This window comes from Mustela lutreola, chromosome X (assembly GCF_030435805.1).
Source record: "Mustela lutreola isolate mMusLut2 chromosome X, mMusLut2.pri, whole genome shotgun sequence".
Lineage (NCBI taxonomy): Eukaryota > Metazoa > Chordata > Mammalia > Carnivora > Mustelidae > Mustela > Mustela lutreola.
The window spans coordinates 67,182,478-67,210,096 of NC_081308.1; the positions used below are offsets into that span (position 1 = coordinate 67,182,478).

At 37.5% G+C, this 27,619-nt stretch overlaps 1 long non-coding RNA gene across 1 annotated transcript; it reads right to left on the minus strand.

Annotated features, from left to right (window-relative positions):
* Positions 1 to 18,738: 18,738 nt before the first annotated feature.
* Positions 18,739 to 26,423, minus strand: LOC131822103 (uncharacterized). Its single transcript, XR_009350087.1, has 4 exons — positions 26,163 to 26,423; positions 24,318 to 24,394; positions 20,321 to 20,401; positions 18,739 to 18,833 (listed from the first exon to the last, which is right to left on the minus strand). It is a non-coding gene; the product is annotated as an uncharacterized LOC131822103 (long non-coding RNA).
* Between the last annotated feature and the right edge of the window lie 1,196 nt (positions 26,424 to 27,619).

Here is a 27,619-nt window from a genome sequence, read left to right on the forward strand (position 1 = left end):
GGATGCTACTGAGGTCATTTTCCAGTGACATGTTCCTTGCTTCCTCTGTGCCTTAGGTACTATGATGATGTGTGGATAGTGACACAGCTCAGCTTCACTTGGGGTCCTCTGGAAACGAATGTTGCCAATACTGGTAACCCTGTCTTATAAGCTAATGTGCCATTTTCTTGCATAACAACGACATAGTAAAAATAACAGAACAGGAACTCCTCAAACTATTTTTTTTTTACCCAGTACATTGACAGACATGCAAAACCTGACTAGAGGTATAATTTTTTTGCCTTCTTTCTACATTAATTTTCTTCCTAATTTCAATTAGCCAAACTTGAATGGAGACTTTACAGACAGTTCAACCCCACCTCAGAGAGTTTCAGACAGCTCTTGCTGCCAAGCTGTCTATCACCAAGACAACTAGTCCAATGTGCTTTGCTCTGGGTAAATACTTCATCATGGCCAGTTGCAAAAGGAGTCTCTGCAATGACTTTCTTTCAGATCAAATACTTACTCCTAGCAATTGAAAATATTTTTTTGAAAGTACATGGGGGTATAAATAATCATTAACATTTAAAAATAATTATTTATGCTGATTAACAGGAAGCTATTTCCAGAAATAGTCTCTCATGAAGGTAGGCTCATTCAAGAGATCTAGAAAAGCTCTCTCCTCCCTAATAAGTCTGAAGTTCTATTTGTGAGACATTATTTTTTTTCCTTTGCATTAATTATAACTTTCTTCTAACATCTTTTAAGCCACAAACTCCCCTGAAGTGGTCATCAGTAGTTCATCAATTTTCAGTCTTTAGTCTCTTCTTTTTAAACATTTTGAATAAGATGAGATGACAAATGGTGAGGTAGTTGGCATTCTTACCTCAAGTGAAAAATAAAGGAGATAGGTTAACTCCTTGGACACAGTGGCATTCAATAAAGTGATGTTTTTGACATGTTCAGTACATATAAATGAGTTAAAAACAGAAAAACTTAACATTCAGTAGATTCAAAGAAAGTTTTTTTTTTTAAAAACTGGGTTTTGGGACTTTATGGACCCATAGAGGTGCCAAATCATTGTATTCCTCCCATCCAGGCTCCACTACTGTTGATCCACCCTCAGGGGTTTTCTGAGCAGCCCCTCACAGCTTTATTGTTTGCTGGTCTTCTAGGTGGCAGGTGTCTTTTAATCAAAAACTTAAGAAGGTGTGTGGGGGGGTTAGGCGTCACCCCTGACTGGAAGGAAAACTTTCCATTTAGCCTTGGGCAACAATATTGGAGCTTTTTTGAATGTTGTAATCAACTCTGTGCCAAGTGGGGCCCAATCTCCCCCTACACAGCCCCAGGAATCCAAAGAAAGAAGTGTTTTAAATTCTCTTCAGAACGTCTGATCTTCCACACTACAGACCAAATAAAAACAGTCTGGGCCAATTGTGTCTCCTCCTACCCCCATTTACTGTGGAATCCCCCTGGGAGAAATGGGAAAGTTGGCTTCAGGCCAGCGCTGGCCTTCTGTAGAGGCAGAAAACTTCCCTTACCTTCCTTCCATGGTCTGTCAGAAACCAAAAGGAGAACCTCCACCTCAGATATTCCACGGAGAGGGGCAGCTGTGGGGGTCAGGGCAGGACCTAAGATGACAGCTGGGACATCAAGGCCTAAAATGTTCGAACACTTGATTTGGAATTTCAGTGTATATATTAGTTTGTTACTGCTATTTTCTCTTATTAAGTAGACTGGGAGGAAAACTGGAAAGAGTTGCTTGGGAGTTAAAAAGGCTACAGACTGAATCTCAGCATCAATACTAACAGACCATAACATCAGACAACTTATATAGACCAAGGCTCTCACCCCATTTCTCCCACTGACTAGCTCTGTGATGTTGGCCAAATCCCTACAACAACACTGGTCACCTCATCATAAAAATGAGGAGGATGCAATAAAAGATCTCTGAAGGCCTCTTCAATCCTAATAGTTTAAGTTACTTCTGGGATCCTGAATTTGGAAAACATCCAAGTGGGATTAGATACTTTGAAATTTAGATTAGACACATTTGAAATTAGTGTCTGCCCCATCCACAACCTCCACCAACTTCCATGGGTTTTGGCCATAGTTCTTCAAGATATTTTTCTTGGGGGACCTACTGGGCCTAAGAATGGGGAGCAAGAGTAGGAAATGCAAGGCCAGATCCACAACAACAGTCCCAGTGGCCATGCTCAAAGTAACAGTAGCTCAAAATTACAGGTTTCCAGGCCAGAAATACCAGCTTACGAGCTGAAAATAAGATAATAGCAACTTTTCCCCAAGAATTTTACCAAGCAAAGCTTGTCAGGTGACTCGAGGGTACCCTGGAGATTATGGCTCAAAACTGCCATAGCCAAGGCTCATACAGAGGCTGCTGCTAATACATCCCAATGTTAAAGGAAGAACAAGTGGTCCAGTGAAAAGGAATCAGAGAACATGAAGCTGGGAAAGTTTGGGGGGACCGAATTATAGAAGGGAATACCTCTAAGAATCCAGCATAAGGACAAAAGGAGAGAAAGCCCTTTCATGCTATAGTGACTATCAACTATGTGCTAGATGAGATGATGCCAAAGGCCTGTTTAAGCCACAAATACTGAAATGAAGACTCTTAGAAACTAAAATTTCTTTAAGGACCTAAATGAACAAAGCCAAATTTCAGGTCTTATCATAGTTTGTTAGGGAAAACAGTTTGGAGAGTCGAATGAGCTAGTGATGTTGTAAAGAATCCCACAGAACTCCTTTTTTTTGTTCTTAAGATAGAATCGTCACAATTGAAAGCTGTAGGGGGTAGGAAAGTGAAGGAGAATATAGTGGAATTCTAAACAATACGATGTTCATAGTAGAAATACAGGCTATTTCCATACTCAAAATATTTGCCTGAATATATTAAAATAAAACTAATTAATAAATCAAAAATAAAACTAAGTTAAAAAAGAATAAGGCTAAATTCAAACTTATTTTTCTGTGTTCATGACACTAAATAAACAGATTTTAGTGAATTCTCCCTTTTTAACTAGTTGGTTGGTATTGTGTAGATCCAGCCAGCATTTAATATGCTTTCAATTGTGTCTTCAGCCCTCAAGACCCTGGGGGTCTGAAATCTCAGCCAACTTTGCAATTTAATCCAAAACCCAAAGGAGTTCAGGTTCCAAGTAACCTGTTACCCTCTGTTAGCAAAACATCACTTGTGGTTTGAAAAATAGCATTTTTAATAACCCCTTTTCAGTTTCCTGGCAGGCTCCCAGCTTTACTTCAAAGTTGATTTTCCCCAGTGAGAGTACAGCTGGAAGAATCCAGAAGTGCACTGTGCCACAATCCCACTACCGAGGGCTGGGAAGGCTCAGCTCTAGGGCAAAGAAGGCTGGGGTGGGAATGCAGGTGGGGGGTGGGTTACAGGTTGGGGGTGGTGCAGGTTGTGGATCACAGAGAAATGGCCTCAGTTAAGGCCTTTCCAGAGACAAAACAATGCATCACTCTCAGTAGTGAGCAACTAACGAAACTGAATCTAAATTGAATTGTGGATTATATCATTTTGGCTTGTTTTTAAATAAATTTGATAAAAAGAAACCACTATAATTTGGGCTGCTTCTTGAATGCCATGTTTTTTTTTTCAATGACCCACCCTTCAGATGTCATGCGAATAAATGTCAAGAAAACAAACTATGAAGAGAGACACTGGAGGCAGGAGTGGGGACAAGAGAACAGACTTTCATCTTCAGACCTAGGATCTCTTAAGACAAGTGCAGACTGAGCTCTCCTTAAACTCCAAGACAGTAGTCTTGGAGTCCCGAGTTTGCTCTTGTATTTCTTGCCCAGGACTAGTAAAGTTGAGGTTGCCAATAAAATGACCACTTTGCTCAAAATGTTGCATTTAAAATCCAAGTATTCTTAAAACTTGAACTAAAACTAAAAAAGCGGAGTAGGATTTGGGCCAGAAAGTGCTTTCTAGTACAAACACCAGTACACTTTTACAAGGCAGGTGAAACTCAAAATTATGTTGCTAATTAATTTTATAGTTCCTCTAGCTACCTAGAACCAACTGTAGCCCAACATTCTTCAATTGGGGTTTGGCCAAGAATTCAGATAATGCCATTTATGGACCATGCCAACAGCTGAGGTCATGCTTTCTGTCAAAAGAGGAAAAAAGAAAGAAAAAAATAAATATGGAAGGATTCATGGAAAGTACATATTAGGGGATAGGAGCAGAAGGGAGAAAAAAAAACAGATAAAAACAGATAAGAGGTAAAAAATCTTTACATAGCAACCAATGCCAAAGAGAAATGCATACCAGAGGAGAAGGCTTATAGACTTTGAGTTTCCATTGTTTTGAGGAAAAGGTGAAGCAAAACAGGAGAATGCAGTGATTGTAGTAAATGCTAGAGAAGCAACAGTTTGATATCAAAGAAATAACCTTTATATCCCCCCCAATACAAAAAAAAAAAAAAACATGAGAAAAGGGAAAGGCCTGATGTCTTGCATCATGGCTGGTACAAATATTCTGTTATGTGCATACTAGGAATGTGAATTGCGTGCTACTTGATTTGGGGTTCTGTAATTATCAGTCTTCTTTTTTTTTTTTCAGCACAAACTAGATTCCAAGAACTAGAAAGAACCTCAACAAATACAAATTACAGTATATTGAACATTAGAGTTAAAAAGGAATTTGGATCTCATCTAATCTATCTCCATTCTAGGAATGAGGAAACTGAGATAAATGGAGAAAAAACTTGGCCAGATGTCACACAATAAATTAGTCAAAATTAGAACCAAGATATAGGGGGGTAGTTCCTAAATATAAGTTGATAATAAACATCACTGGTCCAAGGAAAATATGAGAAATACAAGAACTATGTAGTGATTATTTTATTAAATTAAAAATTTTAAACTATTTTTAATTTTGAGATTATGTCCATTTTTTTTATTTTTTAAAAAGATTTTATTTATTTATTTGACAGAAAGAGAAACAGAGAGGGAACACAAGCAGGGGGAGTTGGAGAGCGAGAAGCAGGCCTCCTGCCAAGCAAGGAGCCTGATGCCAAGCTTGATCCTAAGACCCTGGGATCATGACCTGAGCCAAAGGCAGATGCTTAACAAATTAGCCACCCAGGTGCCCCATGAGATTATGTCCATTTTTTATGTTAAAATATCCTTTCTTTTATGAAATAATGATAAACACAGAAAATACTTGTTATTTTTATAATGTCCTTAATTGACAAAAATAATAAATTGTCAGCCTCATGTGAAGTCTCAACATTTTTTGGAAAATATTTGATGTGTGAAAACTTGAAGTCTTCTACTAGCCTAGTCCAATCTGGTGTCAGGCAGGATATCATCACTTAATCCAAGGTCTCTTCTGACCCCCAAAAGATTTTGCACCCATTGAATATGCCACTGAAGTGTCATATACTGAGCAAAGTGTCAGAAAAAGACTGGTTTGACTGGGATGTGGAGAGGAAGACAAATAAGGAAAAAAAAATGTACATGGCAGAACATGGAGAAACAAACTGGTTTGCAATCAATGCATCACCCTGTTTTTTGTTATGGTAACTTCAAGTTACCATACTATCCTGATTTAATATGTAATAGCTTTTTCACCACATATTTATATTTTTCATTTGTGATTCAATTCAAATTTTTATTATGAGGAAAAAAGACACAGACACTCAATTTGTATGAGGTTGGCATATTGTATAGAAGAAGCTAAGAGAGGTTAAGTGACTTTTCCCAGACAAATTGGTTCACATGGGACTGAACAAGGACTAAAGTCTAGAATTTCATTCTAGATCTCATAATCCTTTCTCTTATCCACGTTTCTATCCACTGCACATCTTAACTCAGTTTCTTGATATGACCCATCAGCTGGCCAATGACATTGTGGTATAATTTGTTATATTATATGATTATATATAATATGATTTGTCCTGAAAGTGCCCAACATCACCACTCTAGGTGCCAGACCCAAGTAGCACGAGACTCCAGGACCCAGAAAGATTACAACGTTACTGGGAATATAAAGGCCTCTGGCTCCTGGCTAGTCACTGGTATGATTTGTGAAATACAGGTGGTGCAAGAGCCCTATCACTGTTGCCACCTGTTGTTACCACTTCTGGCCAAATAAAGGCCAGAGGAGAGAACTGATGTATCAAAATGTTCACACAAGTGTCATCATCATTATCATTATTACCAAATTGTCAGTGATTTTCATTGAAATAACTTGACTTATGAATTACCTAAATTCAATATTTCATCCTAGCTATTACCTTCCACCACTCAATCAAGACCCAATCTGATATCTAAAAGATTTTAACATCAACTTAAGCCACACAGAATTTTAAAGGTAGAGCAAATAATACCAAGAAAAACTACCACATAATATGCTCCCAAGTCAAACTGAAGGTCACTGTTTGAGATTGCTTCTATTTGGGATTCCAGCAGTTTAGGACAATCCTTATCCCTGCACCCATTTACATGGACTGGAATCACAGATTTTTTAAAAACAAGACCACCTTCTGGCTACTGGTTAGGTTAGTAGTTAACAACTTCCAGGGTCCTGACTCAGCAGAGTATCAAGAGGAACTACATAGTACTCACTTAGCTGTGGCCTGCCTTCAATCATAATAAATAACTCTTTTTTAAAAAAGGTTTTATTTATTTATTTGACAGACAGAGATCACAAATAGGCAGAGAGGCAGAAAGAGAGGAAGGGAAGCAGGCTCCCTGCCGAGCAGAGAGCCCATGAGGGGCTCGATCCCAGGACCCTGGGATCATGACCTGAGCCGAAGGCCGAGGCTTTAACCCACTCAGCCACCCACACACCCCTAAATGACTCTTGAAAGAGAAAACAGTATCTCCATCTGGACAGGCACCCTCTCAATACAGAACTCAGACCTGGCCAATCAATAAATGTTTATCTCTCAGACCCTGGTAAAATAAAACAGGGCTCAGGGGCTCCGGATAAAAACAGTCAGATTGGGGAACCTGGGTGGCTCAGTGGGTTAAGCCTCTGCCTTCGGCTTGGGTCATGATCCCATGGTTCTGGGATGGAGCCCCGCATGAGGCTCTCTGCTCAGTGGGGAGCCTGCTTCCCTTTCTCTCTCTCTGCCTGCCTCTCTGCCTACTTGTGATCTCTCTCTGTCAAGTACATAAATAAAATCTTAAAAAAAAAAAAAAAAAAAAAAACAGTCAGGTTCCCAGACTCACTTGGGAAAAAAGTTAATATGGTGGTAATGAGCCACTTAAATGCCTGTCTGCATATGTTACAATAACATACCCTTTTCATTCTTTCCAATGGCTCCCAAAGGGTGCTGTGGACAGCCACATTTTGTGGGTACTTCTTCCACTCCACACACCTACCCACAGAAAGCAAGTCACTTCGGTCTCTCCCAAGCTTGATTTTATAGTTATCGGAGTTTCCCCTTTCCTTAAGTTTTTTCTTTTTCTTTCTTTTGTGCTTTTTGTCCTTCTTTTGGGATTTTTTTTTAGTGCTGGGCTATTTTATTGCCCTTTGTTGCTCTTGTTGCTGCTGTTGCTGATGCTGTTCACTGTCCTTGCCTTCTCTTTCCCATTGGTTTTCTTCTTTTTGTTGCAATTTGGGGAATATCTTCCTCTGTTTGGGGCATTCATTTTACTTTTATGTGTTTTCAGATTTTTCTTTTATGGGTTTTTTTCTCTGGTTTGTTTGTTTCTTTTTGTTTGGGGTTTTAACTTTCTTCCTGGGTTTTGTATTTTTTCTTGTTGTTTACTCATTTGGGGAGGATTTTTCTTTTCTATGCTTTTTTCCCTTTGGGTTTTGAATTTTGTTACATTTTTCTTTATATTTTAAGGCGTATAAATTTTTTTTTTTTTTTTAGAATTTAGGATTTTTCTTTTTCTGTTAAAGTTTTCCCTTTTTTTCTGTTTCTTTAATTTAAAAAAATTATCTCCTTTCAGTTAAGTGGTTTTTTTTTAAACATTTTGCCTCTTTTTTTAACTTTTAGTAATATTTTTACATTGGAATCATTTTAGATTTACAGAAAACCTGTAAAGATAATACAATGGGTTCCTATATACTCACCTAGTTTTCCTTATATTAACATCTTTCGTTAGTATAGTACATTTGTTACAATTAATGAACCAATTCTAAAATGTTATTGTTAAGTCCATACTTTATTCAGATTTCCTTAATTTTTATCTAATGTCCTTTTCCTATTTCAACATTCCATTCAGGGTGCAATATTACACTTAGTTGTCATATCTTCTTAGGTTCCTCTTGACTTAGTTTCTCAGGCTTTCCTTCTTTTAGATGATCTTGATGGTTCTGAGGTACTGGTCAGGTATTTCATAGAATTCTCCTCAATTGGGATTTCCCCAATGATTCTTTCATAATTAGAATTGGGAAATATGTTGGAGAGAAAGACCACATAGGTGAAGAGCTCTTCTCACCCATCAAATGATGGAACACACTATCAACATTACTTACCACTATGTTATCTGTCAGTAATACCTTTTTTAAATATATTTTTTTATTTTTACTTTTTAATTTTTTTAAATTTCACATTTTTATTTAAATTTCAATTGTTTAACATACAGTGTAATATTAGTTTCAAGTGTAGAATTTAGTAATTCATCGCTTACATACAACAACTAGTGCCCATCTCAAGTGCCCTCCTTAATACCTATAACCTATTTAACATATCCCCCTGCCCACTTTCCCTCCAACAACCCTCAGTTTGTTCTTTATAGTTAAGAGTATGTTTTATGGCTTGCCTGTCTCTTTTTTCCTCCTTTTGTTCATTTGTTTTATATTTTAAATTCCACATGTGAGTGAAATCATGTGGTATTTGTCTTTCTTTGAGTTATTTCACTTAGCATAATACTCTCTAGCACCAACCACGTGATTACAAATGTCAAGATCTCATTCCTTTTATAGCTGTATAATATTCCATTGTATATGTGTGTGTGTATCTATCATCTATCTATCTATCTATCTATCTGTCTACATATGTATACCACTTCTTTATCCATTCATCAGTTGATGGGCATTTGGACTCTTTCCATAATTTGGCTATTGTTGACAATGCTGCTATAAACATTGGGGTGTATATATGGTTTTGAATCAGTATTTCTGTTTCTTTTGGTAAATGTCTACTAGTGCAATTACTGGATCATAGGGTAGTTCTGTTTTACACTTTTTTGAGGAGTCTCCATACTGTTTTCCAGAATGGCTGCACCAGTTTGCATTCTGGCCAACAGTGTAAAAGGTACACCTTTTCTGCATCCTTACCAACATCTATTGTTTCTTGTGTTGCTAATTTTAGCCATTCTGACAGGTATAAATTAATATTTCATTGTAGTTATGACTTGTATTTCTCTGATGATGAATGATATTGAGTATCTTTTCATGTCTGTTAGCCATCTGGATAGCTTCTTTGGAAAAATGTCTATTCATGTCTTCTGTCCATTTTTTAACTTGATTATCTGCAGGGGGTGTTGAGTTTTATAAGTTCTTTATATATTTTGGATACTAACCCTTTATCAGATATATCATTTGAAAATAGCTTCTCCAATTCCATAGTTGCCTATTAGTTTTATTGACTGTTTCCTTCACTGTATAGACGCTTTTTCTCTTGATGAAGTCTGAATAGTTCATTTTTACTTTTGTTTCCCTTTTCTTAGGAAACCTGTCTAGTAAGAAGTTGCTATGGCCAATGTCAAAGAGGTTTCTATCTACGTTCTCCTCAGGATTTTGATGGTTTACTGATCACATTTAGGTCCTTCATTCATTTGAATTTATTTTTGTGTGTGGTGTAAGAAAGTAGTCCTGTTTCATTCTACCACATGTAGCTGTCAAGTTTTCCTAACACCATTTGTTAAAGAGAATGCCTTTTTTCCCACTGGATATTCTTTCATGGTTTGTCAAGGATCAATGGACCATAGAGTTGTAGGTCCATTTCTTGATTTTCTCTTTTGGTCTATTTGTCTATGTGTCAGTTTTTATGCCAGTACCATACTATCTTGATGACTATAGCTTTGTCATATAGCTTGAAGCCTGGAATTGCGATGCTTCCAGACTTGCTTTCCTTTTTCAAGATTTCTTTGGCTATTTGGGGTCTTTCGTGGTTCCATACAAATGTTAGGATTGTTTGTTCTAGCTCTGTGGAAAGTCCTGGTCATGTTTTCATAGGGATTTCATTAAATTTGTCTATTGCTTTGGGTAGCATAGATGGCTCATTGCTCAGCAGGAAATCTGCTTTTCTCTCTACCTCTGCCTGCCTGTAGAGTGTGTGTGTGTGTGTGTGTGTGTGTGTGTGTGTGTGAAATAAATAAAAATCTTTAAAAACTTTTGCAAAATATAGAGCTAAAGAAAAAAGTCCTAAAGGCAGTAAGACAAAAGAATCCCTTAACACACAGAGAAGACAAATAAGTTTAGCAGTAGATCTCTCCAGAGAAACTTAGTATGCAAGAAGAAAGTGGCATAATATCTTCACTGTCCCAATTAGAAAAAGTATGCAACCAAGGATACTCTATCCAACAAGGCTATCATTTAGAATAGAAAGGGAAGCAGAGTTTCCCACACAAACAAAAAGTAAAGGAGTTTATGACCAATAAACCAGTCCTGTAAGAAATATTAAAGGGGACTCCTTTGAGTGGGAAAGAAAGACCAAAAGTGACAAAGACTAGAGAGGAACACCAAAAATCTCCAGCAACAACAGAACAATTAATAAAATGGCATAAATTCATATCTATCAATAACTACTCTGAATCTGAATGTAAATGGACTAAATGCCCCAATCATAAGACAAAGGGTGTCAGGATGGGTTAAAAAAAAACACACACACAAACAAGACCCATCTATATGCTGCCTAAAAGAGACTCATTTTGGACCTAAAGACACCTGCAGGAGTTTGGAGAAATATTTACCATGTAAATGGATGTCAAAAGAAAGCTGGAATAGCCATACTTATATCACCGAATATTTTAAACCAAATACTATAACAAGAGATGAAAAAGGATCCTATATCATAATAAAAGGGTCTATCCAACAAGAGGATCTAACAAATGTAAATATTTATGCTCCCAGCTTGGGAGTACCTAAACATATTCAACAATTAATAACAAACATAAAGGAACTCATTGATAATAACACAATAATAGTAGAGGATTTTAACATCCCATCATTTAGCAGAAAAATCAATAAGGAAACAATGGTATTGGATGATACATTGGAACAGATGGACTTAAAAGATACATTCAGAACATTTCATATTAAAGCAACAAAATACACTTTCTATTATTACCTTCAGTCGGCCAACATATACTTTTTGAGTGCATGTGACATTCTGAGGAATAGATCACATACTTGGTCACAAATCAGGCCTCAACAGGTACAAAAAGACTAAGATCATACCAAGCATCACTTCCAGTCACAAAGCTATGAGACTTGATGTCGATCACAAGAAAAAAAAAGACAAAATCTGGAAAGACCACAAATACATAGAGGTTAAGGAACATTCTACCAAAGAATGAATGAGTCAACCATGAAATCAAAAAAGAAATTAAAAAATACATGGAAACAATAATGAAAACATGATGGTCCAAAACTTCTGGAATGCAGCAAATACAGTCATGAAAGCAAAATACATAGCAGTACAGGACTTATCACTATTGATATTAACCTTGATTACCTGCCCAAGGTGTGTTTGCCAAGTTTCTCCACTATAAAGTTATTTTCATCCCCCTCGATACTGTACTTTCTAAAATCAAGTCATTAAGCCTCATCTATATTTTGAATGGAAGAGACTAAGCTCCACCTCCTGGGGTAGGGGGCACGTATCCAAGTAAATGATTTGGAATTAAGTACTGCATTATCTATTTTGTTGTTCCAATTGTTCAACTTTGGTTATTGGATGCTCTTTCAGGATTATTTCTGTGCATTTTCTTAACATGACCTCTTCTTTTTATTTTTCACTTGTTAAACTTTTTAAAATTATTTCCTACTCCTTTTTCTTTTACATTTGCTAGAGTTTCCTTTTTCATTTCTATTGTCCTTCTGCTTCCATTTTCCTTCTCCTTTTCTCTCCTCTGTTAGCTTTTAATATTTTCTCCTTCCTCCTTTTTTCTTTTCCACTTGTATTTTTAAAATAATTTTCTCCTTTCCAATATTCAATTTCCAATTTTATATTTTTTCTTTTTTACATACCATTTTGTTAATGAAAAATTTTAATAAATTCTACATTATGATGAATTCACCATAACTAGTAAAACAATATAAGTTGCAAAAAGAAAAATAGACCCTCATTCCCACCCTCTCAACCTCACTGCTAAAATTCTTAGTCATCTACCAGAGTTTACAACACCCCTGTAAAGCTCTATGCTCCCTCACAGGAACGACTGGAAGACTCTGTGTGGTAATTCCGGACGCTCTGCTAGTTTTTTTGAGAATTTTAATCCTCTAAAGGTCATATTCATTAAACTGAAGATTAGTTGAAATACTAAAGCAGTAATCATACAATTTAATATATTCCTTATATAAAAACATCCACATTGAAATTACTTTGTCTGGCTATGACTAGAGAAGTGTTCTATAAAGACTTTATCTAGGACCTTCTAGTTCCTAACATCAGGAGAGTATGTATATGTATATGCATGTATTCCCATGCTCTCTGCCCTCAAACTCAGGGAGTTATTGGGAACCAGGAATAAGAAGTGAAAGGAAGTCCAGGGAACTTAGGGAGAAAATTCTTTTAGAAATGAGATATTCACATAGATAGAAGGTACCAGGAAGACATTAAAGGCTACATTTCTGTTCTCCAAGAACAGAAATGGCTTATTTGAAGGCCCCATTCTGTCTTCATGCTCTCATCTTAACTGTTTCCTCTCTGTTTAGATTCTAAGCTTAAACCCATGTGCAGCTAAATTGGCAGGTAAAGGTGGGTCCCCAAATTCCTTTGCTTTTTTGTACTCCAGTTTCACTGGGTTGAAATGGAAATAACAATCCACCTTTCCTGACAAGTCCTGACAAGTTCAGCAGTTAAGAGCTTATTTCAGGTACAATCCTGCATGGGAGCTAAGGGTGAGAGAGAGAAGAATGAGGTGAATTAGATGACCTTTAGAACCTACTTCTAATGATGTAACTCAGTCATCTGATGGCTTTTGTAGTTGCTGTCAATTGAGGTTGACACCAGGGATCAAGCAGACTCTGTGAGCTAGGCTAAAGTTGGATCACTTTTGGAGCTAGGGAGAGGAAATAACATCATTATAGATCTTACCAGAGCCTTCTACTGTTCCCTTTCATTATCATGCCAATTATTCAGAAGAGAAGCCAGAAACCATTTCATTAAAAATCATGTCACATCCTTCCAAGCAAGGGGTTCCTTCCAAACCAGCCTGATTTGGAATGGTGTTCCCAGTCTAGGGCCCTAACCTGGAGCAGTTTGCTGACAAGTAGATATCCATTCCACAGTGTCAGAGAGTTTCCCTTCCTGTCTTTTACTTTCACATGTATATAGCCAAGGTCTGATATTGGCTTCTGGACTTGAGACCATGTGACTTTATTGTCCTTAAATATGGTATTAATTTTCCCCAGAGGAAAAAAAGTGACTAATAAAATCAGGCACTTAAGGTAACAAGGACAGTTTTGCCTTAGGGTAAAGCATAAGGCTTTGATTTTTCTCAGGATTCTCAACCTGATTCTGAGGTCAGCAGCAACTAGTCTGGAGGAAGTACAAATATATCAGGTGAAGCCTTTAGCCCAGGACCTGGAGCAAGAAGCATCCACTAGTTCAATAACACAGTGGCTTTAAGTGATATTTATTTTGGAGGTCTTTTCAACAATGTGGCTGTAATCTTCATAGTGACCAGATTGAGCAAACCACCTTTGAGTGGTAACTTCAAGAGGGCAAAAGTAATGTTGGGGTTTGGGAGGATGCAGAGGTATCAAGGGAAGCTCTAGAAGAATGATAAGACTTTCTGTTTTGTTGGTCCTTTCCTTGCCTACAGCTTGTGAATAATCACTGTTTACAAGGGCAAAGGGGAATATTAGGAAGGCCTCTACCTGAACACCAACCTCTTTAGGACCAGATATTTCACTATTAATGTAAACAATTTACTTCTTTGGTTTAAACAATGTGAATTCCCTGAGATGTCTCTGGAAAAAAAATATATTCACTCTTTGACACCATAAGTCCTAAGAAAGGTGGAAAAGGGTGGCCAAGAGGGAGGATTGTCCTTTGGAATGTGAAATACTTGCTTTAAGTGAACCAAAGACTTAAAGTGGATGTGACCTAATGGATCATTTAATTCACCTTGAAACTTAACAATAATAAACAGGCTAACAATTAAAATAAGGTTGAGGGTCTTACTGGAAACAGAGATAGGCTCTAAGTTGTTTACAGGGTTTGAACCAGAAAAAATATTTTAATTTTTAGGGGCTTTGGTATACAACCTTAAAAGTAAGAGACAAGATAGCACCAAGAAAAATGAAGGGACACAGGCAAAACTAGGCCAGTGTATATCGGGCAACAGTGTGTTGAGGTCTATTATTTGAAGAGAATTTGTAATGAATTTCAAGGGAGCAGAGAACTCTTTTGAACGGCCAGATAGCTACAAGATGATTTTCTTTAGTTTAGATCTCTCAGGCTAATTGAAATTGAATATTTCTATTAAAGGAAACACCTAGTAGACCTTAGACCTAGTTATACCCCCACTCAAATAAAGGTATAGGTCAGAATGGTGGCAAGTAGCTATGCTATTCTCTATTTTGAATATAAAATATAGAATTTATACTTTTGAAGTTTGTTATGGAACTATTTTGAATGTTACAAGGTACAATAAGCCCTCTCGGGGAAAAAATGGCAAAATTGTAGCAGCAAGCTCTATGCCTATTAATTTTACTTCCCTTACCTTAAGTCCTATCATGCAGTGTTAGAGCATTATTTAGGGGAAAATGGAAAGGAAGAAATGGAATTTTCAAAAGAGTATTTGCAGAGTTTACAATATGCATTTTTTGTTTTATTTTTAGTTTTAAAAGGATAATCTATGCACATGGTAAACATGTACACAGTAATACATGCACACAGTTAACCTCACTAGAGGAAAACATTATTCAAAATTTCTAAGCATATATATGCATATTATTATAATTTTAGATGTTATAAAAACTTCTGTGAAGTTTCTTTCTGTCAGGTTTGCTTCAAAGCAACACCTGATTTCCACAGCATGGTCCAAACTATAAAGCCAAAACTATCTGCAAAGATTCAACCAAGCAACAGTCTCTAATGTACATACCCAGGACCCAGCAGCAGAGTGAGAATAAATCCTGGGAAAACAATGTGTACTTCTTTTAGGGAAATGGGGATATTAATACCTATCTCACAGGATTGTTATAATTCCTGAAAAAAATAATGTACACAAAGTGCTTAAACATTGCCTGGTATAGAGTAAATGCTTTGTAAGTGTTAGCTGCTGTCATTTGGATTGTTATTTGCCACTGTTACTTGGATAGGATAGCTTGGGCCTTCTTGAAGCTATTCCCTATTTTCTCTGAGTTTTCTTCTTAAGTACCTCCGAAGTTGGGAGCCTCTATTTTGTTACTATTCTTCCTCTGGGATACCTCTCCCACCAGGATATAAACTCTGGGGCCAACTGATAAACAAAACTATACCTGAAAATCTGTCCTGGACACAAGGAAATCTTAGTCTCACTACCTGATGCTTCTTTCATGGTCTCAAGGAGATAAACTTTTATATGTTATAGTTCACTACTGTTCTTATAAAGACCATGGAAATGCATGGACAGATTGGCAGCTCGCCACACTTTCTGGGGAATTACTCAGCCCAGAACATATTGTTTCCATCTCCTTTATGTGATTCAGTACCTCTTCATCCCTACACCACTCAGTGCTTCTGAGGAGTTGCATGTTATTGGCTAGCCACAAATACCATACTGGTCTGGTTTACCCTGCAGACTAGACCTTTAATAAGCTGGTGCTGCTGGGACAGGTTGGACTCCACAGTCACAGGTCAAACATCTGAATCTACCATCTCATTCCCTTAGAAGCTCTTTGAGGAGGGAAAGCCAAGCACATAATGTTTAGCACAATTTCTATCACTTATCTCCTTATCTGGAAGGGTAGGTGAATGAACAAGTGAAACACTAGCTACTTGTTAGTCTCATCAGTGGCCTCTGCCTACTTCCTGGTTTCTTCCAAACATTAATTGTATATTTGGCTCTTGATACAAGTCTTTGTATCATTATGGAGAGACTTAAACATCCATGAAGATAAACCTTAGAGTACCACTTTCTCGGCTCAATTCCAGTGACCTTTCCCTGCATTTCAGTTGTCCACAACCAATGGTAAGAAGTCTACAAGGATCTTTTTACCATTCAAAACCACTCTACCTCTAAAATCTTATATCCATATATTCCACTCTCTAGATACATTTTCCCATTAAGGACTTTTTACTTCCTCATTCCTACTACTCCTATTATTTGGTCTCCTCCCAATTTACCAGTCCCCTGCAGCCTAATTTTCTTCCGTGACTAGCATGGGCACAAAGACCATTATTTTATCCACTATCTTCCATACTCTTGACTTACCATATTTTGACCTAGTATCACCCCAAAATTCTCTTGCTTCAGAAAAATTCTCAGTGCCACACAATGATTCTTCCAAGAATTCCTGGTCAGTTTTATCTCCCATCACTTCCTATACCCTCAGTGATCTCTTTTCATCTATTACTGCCTTTATTTCTTAATCTTTACTCTTTCCCTCTCTGCTGTTTCTTTCTTCTCTATGCAAAAATATGTTCAAATCTCTCATTATTTAAAAAACAATCCCTGAACCCTGTCTCTCTGTTTCCTGCCCTCTGTCTCCTTTTCTTCTTAACCAAACTGTGTCTCAAAAGAACAGTCTACATTCAGTGTCCTCACTTCCTCTGTCCATATTTACTCCTCAACACACTATAATCTGGCTGTTTCTGGAGTAGGTCCCCTCCTACCCTTGTTTGTAACTCTGTCTTGAACCCATCACCTTATTGTAACCACTACTAAACCTAAGCACCTGAAAAGGCAAGACCTTGTCTAACTTATCTGTGTGGTCCCAGAGCCTAGCACAGTGCTTGATTGATAGGAGGTGCTCAATAAACGAATTATGTCACAAACACTTACTGAACACCTACTAGGAACCAAGCACTGTAGCGGTTCTGTCAGAATCCACTACACTTGGACTCTCTTAATCCAGCCCCAGAATTATATCTAAGCATCCTTATTCTTACAGAAACTTTCTTTCTTTAGTGAATATCAAGTCAGTACATTCAATTAACCACACAACCCTTGCTGTATGCTGTGCCTTACTCATAGTAATCACTTAACATTTGTCGAAGGAATGCCTGATAGATCTCAGCAGACCCAAGAGCTGATATTGTAAATGGCTACAGAGGGGCCTGTCTGGGCTCTGGTTCCTCACAGACAGCATTTTGGTTTTTTTTAAGCACCATTTCTAAACAGTTTCCTAGAAACACATACATTTGCAACTCTATCTCAATATTGCTGATACTTAGTGTAAGCTAACAGCCTGTTTACAAACCCTCCTTTTCCTTTATCTTTAACTTCTCTCCAAGCTTCTTCCCCTCTACCTATAAACAGGTACAAAAGTCACTCGTAGCCACAAATAAATAACCTAAACTAGAAACCCTCTCTTAACCCCAAAGTCCCATTTTACCCAATACCCTTCCTTTCTCCACTAATCTTTACAAAAGTAGTCAATACTTATTAGCTCAAATTTCCTTTTTCCCACTGGCATCCACATCAAGTGGGAAGAAAGGATAGGATATGGGATTGTCAGAGAAAAGCTTCACAGACAACAGGACACAGGGGAAATTCTGAGATTAATGTACAGGAGATGTAAATGTATTGTAGCTGTAAGACATTTTTTTCCCCATTTTATCTTTAATCTATTTTATAATGTTTCTTTTTTAAGCACATAACTTATGTATATGACACACAGTTCAAAGTGTACAAAAAATACAGGGTAAAAAGTGTTTTTCCCACTTCCACCCATGTCCCCTCTTTGCAGGCAAAATCACTGTCAAAAGTTTCTTGTGTATCATTCCAGAGATAATCTATGCATTTACAGATATTTACATAGATGGAGTCTCTATGCACAGTGGTAAAAAACAATAGAAATTGCCAAGAGACAGGTGAACTGATAAGGATAAGAGGAGATGTTGAAGAATTAGGAAATATCATCTTCCCTCCAAAACACTCTTCCTCTTCAGTACCCACCTCCATTAATAATATTTCCACCCTCCCAAGTTGCCAAAGCTCAAAGCTTCTGAGCATCTCTCGTTGGTATAATGGTCTACAGTTTATAGAGCATTGTCATAGCCCTTATTTCATCTAACTTTATGGCATAACACTGTGAACTGAGCGGTGTTATCTGCACATTACAGTTAAGCTGATTAATAATTTCTTTACCCTTCCTACTGCTACATTCAAGTTTATTTCCAAAATGTAAATTGCATATATCCATTTCTCACCACCTCCACTATTTTAACCTTCTTTAGGCCTTCATTACTTGTCATTTGTAAAATTGGAATAATTGCCTACTTTATGGGGTTGTTAAATGGACTCATTAAAATTAAGTAAGAACTGTAACACTACAACAAATCTTTGTTCTCAACAAATATCTGTTCCTTTCTCCTTTTCACCCCCAAATCTCCCCAACTTTAATCCATTCTCCACATTACATACCTGATTCATCAAAATGATGTAGAATTCTTGATTTTTTTTCTATGTCCATCCTCTATTGATCCCAACATCAGGGCATCAGAATATGACAACGCACCTGGAATCTGAGGGAAAGCACTAGAAAATTCTGGGTGCAGTTATATCAAAGGAAAATCATTCTCATTGACTCTCAAAGGCATGCTTTTACAATCTGTGGTAGCATCATTGGCATTTGGAAGCTAAGAAAGTCAAGGTCTGCCCTGCATTTTCTACCTAGAAAAATCCTGCATATCTTTTATTACTCAGTTCAAATGTCACCTTCTTGAAGTCTTCTAAGATCCTGCTCACATTACCTCTTTACCCAAATCTGAATGAATCTTTCTTTTCTCTGCATTACCAAAAGTGGAGGGAGGGAAAGAGAGAAAGAGGGAGAGAAACAGAAAGAGGGAAAGGAAGTGAAAGAGAGGGAGAGAAAGGGAGAGGGAGAGGGGAAAGGGAAGGAGAAGAGAGGGAGATGGGGAAAATAGATATGTTCGATTGGCTTAGTTCCGGCAGAGTTATGTTCCTGTGAGACATAGTCACAACATTTTTGTCAATAAATCAATACATACATACATTGTTTATATGGGTTTCTGTTTAGAGACAACATTATTTAACATGTATTGTTGATTCATTAATATTGAACTCACAGCTGATAGCACTGTAACTTATGCCTGAACTAAGCTAATCTAACATATGTATTTTCTCTGTAAGGCATATCACAGACTTCTTGTGCTCAAGAACACTACGCAGCACTTTAGCATCACACTTGGAGGACATTATAAACAGCAAAATCACCAAGAAAAATGGGGCCGGGGTGGTTCAGTCAGTTAAGCATTTGCCTTCGGTTCAGGTCATGATTCTAGGGTCCTGGGATTAAGCTCTACGAATGGCTCCCTGCTCAGCAAGGAGCCTGCTTCTCCCTTCCCTACCATGCTCTCTCTTGCTATCTCTCTCTTTCTCGCATGCATGCATGCACTCTTAAATAAAATATTTTTTAAAAATTGCCAAGAAAAGGCACAAAAATGTGAAAAACATGGCACTAAATTGACTGAAAATACACTTATTTACAGCATGAGAGCTAAAAGAAAAAGACAAGAGAATCATCTTGTTGGACCTCAGAGAGGAATGTGCACATCAGGTAATTCAAATGTTGCCACTGTGTATATCTACAAATGACCAAAAAAACACCACAGGTATTGATTTCAGGGTTACAAATAAATTTTAATGACTAAATGAATAGGATCCACAAATGAGTATCAACTGCAATTGTCGTATTTGTTGCAGTTTTTCAGTTTATCATCTGTACTTCATATTTTTCATGTTTATATTTACAGAGATTTTCATTTCTATATGTAAAAATATATAAACCTTTCCTTCATGACACCATATATTACTTTAAGCATATGCAAAGAGGAAATAATTTATTCACTTACATTTCCTTCTATTTTTTAAATCTTCAATATTTTGCATAAAACTGTTTAATATACCTGACATTTGGTTTTTTTGATAATGTATTAAATTAGGGTTGGGGGAGGTAAGAAGTCACTAATCACCAATCAATGAACCTTACCTTTTGAGCCCTCTGTCATTCTGGCTCACAATGATGTGCCCTTCTAAATACTGGTAAGCCAGTTCCAGAGTACCTAAGAAGCTTTTTTAAAAAAATGAAAAAGCAAGGGGAAAAAGTTTTATCTTTTCCACTAAATCCAAGTGTTGGTTATTAGGAAATTAAATGGGGCTGGTAATATCCCACAACAACTTCATGCCTGCATTTAGCAGTGAGGCAAGACCGGGTAGGGAGCTAGAAGCTATGTCAAGCTATGTCAATGCCAAGGACTAGAGTGGTTCAAATGCAGTTCTCTCTATGCCATAGGACAGTATTTCTCAAGGTACTGTCAAGGACAACCTCCATCAGAGCCACCAAAAATGTATAGTGAATAAAATGAATAAGTTAAGGGTTTTGTACTTAACTCCATACCATACCAGGAATACTATGTTTAGAACACCACACCTCAAGACTGATAAAACCAAAACATAATATGTCCTCAAAAGGACAGTTTGGCTGATGTAGAGGCTAGAATTCAAGACATTCAGAAATATCTTTGATCTAGGGATGCCATGCCTAGAGAATTGAATAATTGGGATTACATAACTGTCAACTTCAAAGAGCTAAAGAGTCATCATGTGGAAGAAATCCTTCTGCTAGACAATGCCATCCATGCATGTGGCTTTATGTACCTTCCCTTTGGCTGTTGATTCTCAAATCTGTATCTCTAGATCCAGTCATTCCCCTGAGCTTCAGCCTTCCCTTAATCTCTCTACCTGGATTTTTCAGAAGAACCTCAAACTCCACATGTTTAAAATAGAGCTATTATTATTCCTATCTTCAAAGATAATGAATCTGAGTCTCAAAAAAACTAAAGAATGTCCCAAGGGTTCCAGTAAAGGAATTAAATCTAATCTTTCTGATTCTAAACTAATGCTCTTTTAACTTATATGATGCTGCTTTCTATAATATGGTGGGGGGAGGTGTAGAAACCAGAACATTACCCATCCATATTGTAGTTCTGAAATAGAGTAGCACATTTCACAGGGGAGTTGGTCCTTTCTGAAAAACAAATCAGCTCCAAGAAGCTCTAGTCCTAAATTTGCTAAATTGCATTTTTAAAAATAACTTCCTTGGCAATATCAGGAGCAAATTTATTAAGTGGAACAGGTTTGAAAAGTCCTTCTCCTCTCTCGAGCACAGTCTTCTGTTTTTCAAAATAGATAGATTTATCTGGACTTTGAAGATCTTTATATCCTTTGACAGCTGTGCCATTCTGTTCCGTATAAGGTACAGACATTATGAATAAACAGTCATGCCATTTAGCCTGTGTAAAAGCTCAGTTGCATTCCAACACCATCCTCCAGGATTTGTTGGACTAGAGGCTGATCATATATCTTTATGATATTCTCATCTACTCCAGGCACCCAGCCCAGCATGACATGCTTGTCCACACAGTTTTGACTTGCCTCTGGCAATACCAACTCTTCACTCAACTGGAGAAGTGTTCAGGTAACAAGTAGAAATTCTGTCACATCTTTCCCTTCACAGAGCTCTGATATGTTCCCCCAAAGTCACTTACTAGCTGCATGAACCTGGGCAAGTCACTTAAACTTTCTGAACCTCCTTTTTCTCATTTGTAAAAGAGATGCTAATTATATATAATTCACCTGATTGTTGTGAAAACTAAGAAATAATACAGGTAAAATCACCAGGCATGTATAGGGTGCTTAGTAAGTGCTTTTATGCCTTCAGTATCATCCTTGGCTGAACCACACCAGCTAACCCCAGGGTTTTCTTGGATTAAAAGATTATCATCAGGGTTACCTTATACCTCTCCTTTCTGATCACCACCCCCTCCAGCAACCAGACAACATTCAAGAAATGCTCAATGAAAATTCTCTCAATCCACTGAACTGTAGCAATAAGACTACATTTGAGGTTTTGTAACAAATCTCAAATCCCTAATAAGTAGTCAGCTAGTCTCTGCTTAAATATTCCCTGTGACAGGGAATTCATTCCCTTCCAACACAACCCATTTTATCTTCAGACAGCTCTGCCATAACTTCCACCTAACAATCTTAATTCTGTCCCTTGGGGTCACAATTGTGCAGATAAAATTCTCTTTCTTATGACAGCCTTTTAGATAATGGAAGATAGCAATCATGTCCCACTTCACCCTTCAAGCTTCTTTTCTTAACCTCTATTTTGTTTTTGTCCCTTTTTAAGAGATAGCTGCCACTACTAACACAATACTTGAGGTGTAGTTCATACAAACCTAGAGAAGAGTGGAATAATTACCTCCTTCATTGTAGACTCTCTACTACTATTAATGCAGACTGAGTATGCATTAACTTTTCTGGCAGACATATTAAATTTAACCTATCCTATGGAATATTTTTTAAATTTTATTAAATTTGTGCAAGATGTCATATTTACTCTTATCAAATTAATTTTGCTTTTTTGAACCATTGTTACAGTCTAGTAAATGTTTCTTGAATTCCTGGTTCTGGTATCCAGTATATATACTACCCCCCCCCCACTCCAGTTGTCTCTTAAAAATCTGATGAACATACTATTCTACTTCTCCATCCAATTGTTAATTAAAATGCTAAAACCAAGATGGAACCCGGTACAAAGTCCTACAGCTCACCATCAAGGATCTCCCTTTGCAATATTGAAGCTCAACCTTTTTCCTCTCTTCAACACACCTTAGGGCCCTTCCTTTCACTCTTTCACAATAATCACAGTAACTCACAAAACATCTAAAATACCCAAGGAGGGGTAGGCCTTCTGTAGTACTTCTAAGGAAAGTACTATAATGGGGGAAATGCCTACATGGTTTCAAAAAACTTTCATTGAGGTGATTCTACTAAACCCCTCAGAAAATGTGCCTTCATCCTCCCTTTCATTCCACACACACTTCTCAAGAATTTCTGCTCCACATAAGGAATAACATGGAGGACATTAGAAGAAGGAAAGGAAAAGTGAATTGGGGGGGGAGTCAGAGGGGGAGTTGAACCACGACAGACTGCAGGACTCTGATAAAAAAACTGATGGCTTTGGAAGGTGGGGGGGTGGGAGATAGGTGAGCCTGACGGTGGGTATTAAGGAGGGCACGGATTGCATGGAGCACTGGGTGTGGTGTATAAACAATGGATCTTGGAATACTGAAAAAATAAAATTAAGTTAAAAAAATTAAAATAAAAAAATAATCCTATGCTATGGAGCAGGAAAAAATTTCTGCTCCAGAGAAACTTAGAATTAATTATTAGTGTCCTTTGTAAATGGTTTTCCCATCTGTATGATGAAGCTAATTACACATAGATAATAAGGCTTTTTTCAGGATGAAATGATTAATGCATAAAGTACTTAGCAAAATGCTTGGTACATAGTAAGTGCTCAGTGAATAGTATACTTAAAAAATCTTTCAGAGTCTAACTAAAGGAACAATGTCACAGCTCTAGTTTTCTCCATCTTGTTAACCAGGATGTCATAAAAATAAAAATCTTTATTATACACCTTACAGTAATACAGGTACACTAACTGTAACTATCAAACACTTGCATCTATTAGTCAACCTTATTTTAAAAAGGCCACATTTCCAAGCCCACAAATCTGTATGCAGAACACAGCTCCTTAATGGGGCCATTATGGTCAAAAATATATTAAAATCTAATGTTGGTTTTCTCCAGCTCAAGCTCTGCTGCCTTATTTGGCTCCCATCCCCATCACCTATGAATGGCAGAATCAGGATTTCCATATTCATAAAGGTCTACATTATTGTCCTTCCTGTTGCTCCTTTACCTGATCCTGCTGTTTTCAAGGAGGATGACAGAATCCAGGGGAAGTAATCCAGGTTTGTCTTGTAAGAAATAATTTCAAGATGTTTATGGCTGAAGGACAGTTTGTTACACCCTACCCTGTTTACATTAGTCCATACCTATCACCTATATCTCTGACATGATTCTTCCAACTCTTATCCACCACCTGCATCACCACAATTTATGATGGTGCATACCACATCTCAGGGCTTCTAGTGGCCACAGGTCCAGGATGAAATAGGAACTGAATCTGGATCCAGAGATCTCTATGAATCTGAAACACAAGGAGCCATTTTATGCTATGGATTTTCTGAGTGTCACTTAATAATAAAAAATTATTATAAAAATAATAATTTCTGACATCTATTATATTTTTAGTTTAGCTTCATTTAGGTTTAACATTGTTGAAAGACTTTTTAAAAACTGTCTTTATCAGGGCACCTGGGTGGCTCAGTTGGTTAAGTGGCTGCCTTGGGGTCCTGGGATTGAGCCCCACATAGGGCTCCCTGCTCAGCAGAGAGTCTGCTTCTCACTCTTCCTCTGCCTGCTGCTCTGCGTACTTGTGCTTTCTATCTTTCTGTCAAATAAATAAATAAAATATTTTTTAAAAATTAAAAATAAATAAATGTCTTTATCAAACTAAATTGTATATTATTTTCCCCACATATACACAAAAATAATCCATCATACAATTTAGTTTATTCATACAATGTTGAATGGCAGTTACTTTGCTCCAAAAGGCATTAAACTCTAAGGTTATTTTTCTTTTAGGACAGATGATATTAACTTTATTTCACAAATGAGGAAAGTAAGTCTTTGGGAGGTTAAATAATTTGCTCAAGGCCCATGTAGCAAATAGCAGAAACAGGATTTAAAGCCTGGGTCTTCTGAATCCAAATCTTTTGATTTTTTTTTTCTACCTTGACATTTGGAAGTGCCATTCAACTGTCTTGACAAAAATGGTCTCCTTTCTTCCAAGTCAAAAAATAGGCAGTGGCTAATTGAATCCATTTTCCTAAAAGACATCTTTCAAATTACAGGATCCTAAGCCAAATTCCTTCATAAAAGGATCAATTTCCCTCCCAGTCAGCAAAGTTCTTATGCCATTCTAAGAATACTTCCTTTTTTTAACCTGTAAATAGCCATAAAGCCTCATCTATCTGCAAAAAAGATGTTGAGACATCCTGCACCAAACCAGAGCCGCAGCCCCACCCTCAATCTTGCAGTGTTCTGTCACTCATCATCAAAGCCTCTGGCCTTTGCCAACTGTCCCTCTGCAGAAATTTTGCTCAAATTAGAAATGCTACAACTATAAAAATTCCATTTTCCAGACTCCATTTCTTTCAATATCTACTACAGTCCTAGTAAAGGACAGGACAACCACCTGGGAGAAATCCAGAAAATGCAGGCCAATTTTTACTTCAGTCAATAATAAGATGATAGATAACCAGTCCCACAGGAGAAAGATTAAATACTGTTCTCAACTTACCACCTTCTTTTAAACATATCTCTGAAAAATTGCAAGGTATAGTCTTCAACTCAATTCTAATTAACCGAGTTTTGCACTTAATGATTATCTACTGTAATTAGTTTTTCTTCAAGGTTTACCAATCCCTTCTTCTAAACTAAATAACATCCCTAAACAGCTAAAAAGCATCATGACCATCCACAGTTAAAGGAGTGGAAATGTTGTCATTTGTGGTTTGGGACTCTAATAATTGCAACTTGAGATGAGGCCAAACACAAAGAATAGCAGAACCAGGTATCACTGGGGCCACATATAACCCAGTCTCAGCTCCAGCTGGATCGGACTGCTGGATGGTATCAGCTTCCATACTGCTTCCCAGACATACAAAGGCAGAGCCCCAAATCCTGCACTACCTCCTCAAAATGGCCTCTCACCTTTCAAAAAAAAAAATAGGTTTGGGTGCAACTAATCTCTTTTGAGCTTCCCTCAACCAACTCTGGCTCCTACATTTTACTCTCTCATTTCATCTATTTTCTTTCCTAGTTTTCAGCCCAGTTTCAACTTTTGTAAGTACCTGATTCCTTGCTTTGGCTCAAATCAGCATCTTCTTCAGCCGTCTTCCTGAGTTTACCGACCTCAGGCTCCAGCTCTGCAGAATTACATTAAACTGGTCAAAATAGATTAGAACTGGTCAGAACTTATTTTTCCATGTGAGAAAAGGTTTGAACTGGCCATGAGCAAGTTCTGACCACTTTAAACCCATTTGGGCCAGTTTTACGTTGCTAGTGTAAGAACGAGCCACTGAAGGGATCAATTTGAATCAGGAATGAGATGAAGCAGCTTCAATCTGCTTCGAAGACCAGTGTGGGATACAAAAAGAACCTGATGCTAAGGACCATACCATTTGTGGTGGCGATGTTAGAGGGGGAATCAGAGAGGACCTAATACTTTGTGAGGCAGGATCAAACCACTGTAGACCCCGGGGGAGGAGCTAAAAGAAACTGATGCTCAATGACGTAGGATCAAATTATTGGTGTAAGACAGAAGAGGAAAAGATGCTGATGTTCCCCAGACAGAATCAAACCACTGAGATCTATAAGGAGCAAAACAAGGAGGCTTTTCTATAAGGTGTCATCAAACCACTTCGGGGTAGGGATAGAAGAAGGGAAAGTAAGAACATAAAAGGCCTAGTAGTCTGTGAGACAGGATCTTCACTACTGTGAAGTGGCAGAAAGGGAATGCAGTTCTAAGAAGCAGGATCAAACCACTGTTGAAGGGAGGGGAGCAAAAAAGGAGCTGAAATTTCCTGAAGCAAATTTAAATTCCTTTTAGTAAAGTAAAAAAGGATATGATATTCTGTAAAACAGAATCAGATTCTGCTTGTATAATAAATAAGGGGCATTTACATATATTATCTCTTTTGCTCTTTACTCTGCCCTGGTGGTTGGGTGAGACCATCTTCCCCAAAAGGCCCCTGCAGTAATTTGCAGCTGTCCCCCATGGTTTCTAGGCAACAGTACATCTGCTGCTTAATGAACTCTGCCCTTTGACATTAACTCCTGGGTTTCTGGAAGGGAAAGAATATGCACAAATATGAAAAAGATGGGGAGCAAGTTAAAACAGTATCATCAAATGTTAGGTGGATAAAAGTAGAAGACAACCACACAGACTTTTAAAAATTAAAGGAAGACAGCAGGTAGTTGGGAAATGATGGTTATATAAAGGAAGAAAAGCTCACAAAAGCACAGTCCTGTCGACTTAAAAAACCTCAAATCCAAGCCCCCACAAAATCTTTGAGTCCTCTTATGATATCCTTAGTCAGTGGTGCTTTAATATCTTCAGTGGAAAAGGAGTAGGTTTAACTTCCTAGGGAATTTATTACATTTTCCAATAATCTTGATTCTTTTTTAAAATTTTAAGCCAAGCTCAATCCCCCATAATATCCACCCAGTAATCTAAATTCTGTCTTCTAGAGTGTAGGTTAGCAAACTAGGGCTTGCCAGCCATGTTCAACCATCACCTATTTTCTGA